The sequence below is a fragment of the Arachis ipaensis genome, chromosome B07 (genome assembly GCF_000816755.2).
Source record: "Arachis ipaensis cultivar K30076 chromosome B07, Araip1.1, whole genome shotgun sequence".
In the NCBI taxonomy this organism is placed as follows: Eukaryota; Viridiplantae; Streptophyta; class Magnoliopsida; order Fabales; family Fabaceae; genus Arachis; species Arachis ipaensis.
In genome coordinates, this window is record NC_029791.2 from 106,742,531 (window position 1) to 106,749,501 (window position 6,971).

At 34.2% G+C, this 6,971-nt stretch overlaps 1 pseudogene; it reads right to left on the reverse strand.

The window, feature by feature from the left end:
- LOC107607582 lies at positions 2,118 to 6,962 on the reverse strand (annotated as a pseudogene).

Below are 6,971 nucleotides of genomic sequence, written 5' to 3' on the forward strand. Positions count from 1 at the left end.
GTTCAACACATTAAAGTGGAGCAAACAGTATCAAGCAAACAAAAAGACAGGCAACTCCCACAAACTCCTTGAACAGAGGAAGATTATGAGAAATTTCTAGTGAATGTAGTAATTGTCTTAAAAGAAATTTATGATTGTTATCTAAAGAAATCAAATATGAGTGTCCAATATGTGCAATTGGTGTAGAAGTATCATTACCTAATACCACCTGTTCTGTTCCTTGAAAGACTGAAGAGGAAATTAAACTATTCGGATCTAATGTGATGTGGTGTGAGGCACCAATATCTGGAAACCAAGAGGATTCTAATGAATTTGCAGGATTGGATTGTGGAAGGTTGAAGGTGGTGGTGTAATTGAAGATGATGCAGTGGAATTAGAGTTGTTGCTAGAAGTGAAGTTCTGATCAAACCTGTGGAAGCAGTTTACTGTAATATGGCCAAACCTTTCACAAACCTGGCATTGTGGACTATTGGAGGAGTTCCAGTTTGTTCTGCCTCCTCTGAAGGTTCTACCTCTACCTCTTCCAGCAATAAAGCCTCTGCTAGTTCCTCTATTGTTGAATTGGTAACTGACTTGTGTAAAATTAGATTGTACAAGGCCAAGATCAGGTTTCTTAAACCTGGTTAGCATGCTTTCATGAGAGATAAGCATAGTTGATTAGTTTCAGCATCACTGAGGCTAAGATTATCTGATTTTGCATCATAGAAATGTATATAGCATACTCTTCATTCAAACCATTAGTAATAGCCTCAAAATGCTCATCAAGAGTCAAAGGATTGCCCACTGCTGCTAAAGAATCCATCACCTTTCTAATTTTCTTGAGATATTCTGAGGTTGTAGATCCTCCTTTCTTGATGCCTTTTAATTCAATTTTGAGCTGTTTCACCTTTATGTTCGAAAACTTGCCAAAGTGTTATTGAATCTTGTCTCAAATTTGATAAGCAAATTTACTGCCAATTACCTTTGTTTTGAAGGAATTAACAATCGATTGCACCAGCCAAGTTGCAAGGAGATTATCATACAATTTTCATTGCTTGTATTTTTTGAGGCAGTGTTGGAAGCTCTATCTGCTTTTGTATCATACATTGATGACACTAGCTCTTTCTGGAGATGATCTTCAAGATCATTTGCTCCAATTGTAAAGAAAGCAAGCTCTTGCCATGTGAGAAAATTGACTTCATCCAACTTATCCTACTATCGACAGAAATTTTTTATTTCCATGACTGAGTAAAGAAGAATTGTTACTGTCCATCATTCGAGTTGAATCAGATGTGATCTCTGATGATTTAGATTCTAGATCGGAGCCTTACTTTGATACCATGTCAGGTACTAAAGATCAAGGGAGTGAAGAAGAAGAGAATTGAGATTAGTTTGTTCTACAATAATAATAATGTAAATTTTATGAACTAGAGAATTATATAGTTATATTACAAACTGAATATATTGATTACAATTAACAATTGCTAAGAGCTAAGTGTTCTATATATAAAGAGGAAGTTAACTAACTAATTAATAGAAAACAAACCAAGAGAGCCCATTGATAAAACAGATTGGTCTTGAAGTATTCTTAATTTTCTTGAATACTAAGTCATTTCAGTAATCTTGCTTATACTCAACAATTAAGATGGAGTAAAAATCCTACCCTATCCTACTTATTGTTAGCTTTATAACATATGTAATAAAATTGATAAAAATCAAACTCACATCCTTTTTTTTGTAATTTAAAAATAAATTATATTATGATTTTGTTGCTTTTAATTTTAATATAGAATTAATTTTATATTTTCTATTTTATTAGTATGTTTAGGAACTATAAAATGAGTAAATATTATGTTTGGTTGAAAAAATTGATTTATTGTGGATCAAATCAGATAGGATCAGGTGTAGAACTTTAGAATGCGAATAGAGTTAGAATTGAGAGATTCTCAACCCATAAGTAGAATAAAGTTGAATTTTAGAAAGAATTTAAATTCCCAGGTAGGGCTGAGATGAGGTCTAAATCCTTCCTACTCTATCCTTCCATTACCAGCCACTCTTCATTTGAAATGAATCAATGAGACGCAGACGATAAGCCGTAGACTCAACTGCTTATTGATCTAACTATTCAATTCTCTTACTTTTTGTTTAAAACTTCGACCAGTAAATTGGCATGCTATGGTTTCATATCCTTTCGAAAGGGAAAAAAATATGTTATAAAATGAAGCTAATTGATTGCAAACTTAATGCATAACAAACTCTTATATCAACACTATATACTATAAGAAAAATATAATAAAAAGAAGGCTACCACGTCAAACCAATTGCTAAATCTAATAGGCTTCTACTTGGCGTATTGTTTGTTGCTTCTCTTGTTGCTTCAATCTATTTGCAACAGATTGTGGATCGAATCCTGCTGCATTTTCCACTTCACTTCGATCGGCTCGAACCTCTTGTAGCAATGCATCCACCTCTCTTACGAAGTCTACCCTCAATAGAGCACCGTCGTCTTCAAGGGTCGGTCGCAAGGGCCCTTCAAGCTTGATACCATGCAAGATTATTGAAATTAATAACTTTTGTATTTATTCAGATAGAGGTGGGACTCAAACTACAAATTTTTTGTAGTTTACACAATAGATAGGCTGCGTATATTAGGTGCAGCCCTTCCCTACGTTAACATGGGATGCTTCTGCATCAAACTGCCCTTTAGACAATAGATAGTATCTACACTATTCTTGTCTTTAACCAGATTTATGTATTCAAGTATAAACAGATAAACTTGAATAAAGTTTAAGCACTTACTATTGATGCCTAATTTCAGTAATTACTGTGGACTTATCGTAATTTTATACATTCCTGAGACTCAACCTTGAAACCACTAAGAAAGGCACGAGCTTTCCAAAGTAGACTAGTATTTGGTCATATAAAACATGAACTTAGTTTAGATTTAGTGTGGTATATTGGTATTAATACTTTATTCAGTGGAACCGTAGAATTTAGAAAAACAAAAATTCTGTTTTATAGGGGTGCAACAAATTCATTCTGGAAATAGAACGCATACAATTTTATCCCTGAATAAAATAGCATTGGTCCTGGAGAAAGATCAACTTGTTCTAACAATATTAAATTCAAGGACAAAATTGCATGTGGTTTCTATTTGAGAAACAAATCTGTTACAACTCGAACTTTTTCAGAGGAAAAATTGTAGTTTTTCTTTCTTCATTATCGAGAAAGAGAGAGAGAAGAGAAAAAAGGAAAAAGGGGGGGGGGGGTGGCTTACCTTATCAATGTCAAAAGACTCAAATCCTGGTGGAATGAGAACACTGAATGGATCCTCCCGTGGAAAAATATCAATCATGATCTTTTTACATTTCTTCAGCCATTCACTGAAGTCAAAGCCATCATACATAATCAAAAGCTCGTTGAGTAGTGTCATTGCAGGGGTAGCCTCTCGACTCAAGATCTCAGTCTACAATCAAGAACAGAAAATAAATAAATAAAAAAGAACAGAAACAAAAATTTTGGGGACGGGGGTATGTAAAGAAATGCAATATGAGCCAAAAATCATATGGTTTATGCATTAAAATCACATCGGTTGATCAAGGGAAGACATGAATTACTGGATTGATTGATAACCTTAGGTATACTAGGGAAAACACGGGCTCTCTTTTTAATGGCGGTGTTGTTAGGATTAGATACAAATTTCCCAATGGACTTCAAGTTTACAAGTGTAAGAAATTCAGGGCAGTTTGGAGATTACTCAAAATCAGAATATTGGAAGGTTGAGTGGGACCTTAGGTTCTAAGTTCTAACTAACTTGTAAAGGGAGTGAGGAATGAGAGACTGCTAGTCTGGTAGTAGAATATATGGGTGCATTGTGTTTTTCTGTTATGGGGGAAATGTATTTAGGCACAGTAGGGTGTGGAGACAAGGTAGGAGATTGGTAGGAATTGGCTAGGAGAGTGAGGCTGCTACAGTGCCTCATTTCTCCCTTTGCTAATTTTGATGTGTTTTTCTTCCCAAGCAGTAGAGCTGAAACCCAACTTTAGTACTTCACAGTGAGTAAATAATACACTATACCTATTCTCTCCCTTTTCTTGTGTGATTTCTTACAGGTGCGCATCGCATCAAATTAGCAAGAGCAGCTAAAGTTACAAGGTATGAACATTTAGAGTATGAGAGTTACAAGGCAAGATAAACTATGATACTGTCATAAAATTCAGCAATTGTAATTCAAACCTAAGAACTAGCCCATAAGAGGAGGGTTATCAAAAGTACTTATTAACTGACATTAACTGACATTGGACTGTAAACACATTCAAATATTGCATACTTAAAAGAGGGACACTTTCATCTGGTAAGAGGGTGGTACCCAATAACATTTATTTGTGTATGTATTTGCTATGCAGGAGAAGCAGCAATTCACAGTCAAAATGGCTATAAAGACCTCATATTGCATTAAAAATCAAGGAACAATCCATCGCAGCCAAAGTAGAACTATCCATCAAGTTATGTAGAAAATCAGGAGCCTCCACAGCCTTCTGAGTGAGCAAGTCTCTCCTTCTCTTCTTTGTGTGTGTGGTGAGAAAAGAAGGATGAGGGCACAGAAAGTTAACAGAGTTCTAGAACTCCTAAAGAAGTTATGTAGTAAGCAGAACAAAAAAGAAGAGCAGTTACCTCAACCCTTCTGTATAACAGATCCAGACTTCTTATAGCATCCTTTTCCTCCTGTAAAGTGGTGATCAAGTAACATGAAATTAGATAGCAGGATCCATGGATTAAACAGAAGAAAACATAGCACTAATGCTAATATTCATTTTGGATAATCCATCTCAAATTAGGAGAAGGAATTGAAAGTTGAAAGTTTTACATGAGAACACATCAAAGGAATCGAAGAGTCTGAGTTCTTGGGTAAGCAAAATCAGAAATATGAATAGAATCAAGTTCACGAGAAAATGAAACTTCCAAATGTTTTTTAACAAAGAACAACTTACATCACGCTGGGCAAGATCAAGCCGGTTCCATATGACCATTAAAACAAGTTCATTGAGTTCTCCTTTCTCAGCAGCTTCCTCAATTTTCTACCAATAATAAAGACAAAAGTGATCAATCATTCACACTAGTATCATTGAATCCTAGTTAAAAAGACTTAACACCAACTAAAACATGTCAAAAATTGTACACGCATGCATGAAAAAGCCTGACTGGTATGAAAATTTCCTTACGATTCTCTTATATGCACAAAATACACGTTATAAAGAAAGCGACAACTTTAATAACCATAAATTGTACATAATTGCAAGGGATGAAACTTTTATGCAAAAAAGATGTTAAAAAGGCTATTAGAATGAGATACATGTCAGACATAATGGACCCACTTTCCCTTCCATTTCTTCTTTTTCTTATTTACAATTTTCCTTTAAATTTAAATTTATGCATCGAAAACAAAAACTGCATTTCCATGATGATAAAAGATATCGTTTCACCAAGAAATTACCTCTTCAATTTCTTCTGCAGCTAGTATAAAGCTTGAAACCAACTTCCGTGCTTTTATGACATCTTGTTCAGGGTATCCCTTCAGTCGCATGCCAATTTCCCTATATTCATCCATCTTTCTTTCTTCTTCCTCATCTTCTTTGCGTAACTGATGCAATTCCTTTGTCTCTTCACGTTGTCGAGCTTGCCATTCCTATCTTTGTGATGGTTAGTGAAATCTATACAAATAAAACCTTCAAACAATTCAGCATACATGAATGGCCAAGGGACAAACTGATGCCATAATATTTTCATAGTTCAAACTAATTGGCCAAGAAGAAAAATGTCCATTCATGCACTATATATATGTTGATATAATGTTTATCCAACAGAAAATGCAGTTAAAAATCAGAATCATTTGATGATATATATGCCCTAAACATATTCAGCAAGGATGTTAAGAGCAGTACATAATTGACCAACAAAACAAGAACTCAAGTTTGAGTGGAGCTATAGCATTTTTTCTTTGAAGATAAAACCAATTTAGTTACCTTTCCCCCATTCTAGAAGCTTTTTGGGCAATAAAAAAAATCTAGCTCCCTGCTAAGTTGCTAACAAGAATACATCCTTTACCAAATACATCTATAAGATTCAAACACTTTTGGGCAAAATACAGCATTTACCTTATTAGAATTTGCGTCATATTAGCCCCATGGTTAGAGCGGTTGACACCAAAACTGCTATATTAAAATAGCAGATGAAAGGATGGCCATTTTTTTGGAGAAATATATGTAATATCACACTGTTTATACAACATATACAAATGTTCAAAATTTTAAAAATACACACAATTGAACCATTCATTATCAATAACCGAATGTCATAATCCCTACCACAGTCTAAAAAATCAATAAATAAACATACAATTAACAACAACATCCAATGCATAACAACATTAAATCTTAATTAAACTTGAGTCTCTAACATTAAGAAACATTTTAATGATGATAATGCCATTGCTTTAAAAAATAAAAAATAAAAAATAAAAAAATAAAAAATATGCCAAGGGAGCAGCAGCCACAATGAGATTAAAAAACGACAGAGAGTAGAAAAGTGCATTAACAATACATACATCATCATAGTACTCCTTTGGCATCCCTTCTAGAAGCACCTCTACCTTTTGATTTTCCTTTTTGATACACCTTACTCTTAAACCTGCACCCAAAACCCCAACCAAAAACCAAAAACAAAAATCAGAATTTGAAATTATGGGGTAACTAAACATGCCAAAAAGAATAAAAATTTGTGGTTGCAGTGACTAATCTGCAGCTGAATTGCATTTACATGATGTAAAAGGTGGGAATAATAGAGGAGGATTTGTAATAAAAAGGGATGAACAATAAACGGTGGTATCTAAGGAGAGAGAAGAGCAAGTTAGAGTGAGAAGCTTCATCTTCTTTTTTTTTCCTTTTTTCCTTTGTCAGCAAAGCCTTTGTAAAGTTAAAATGTTAAACCCTTCA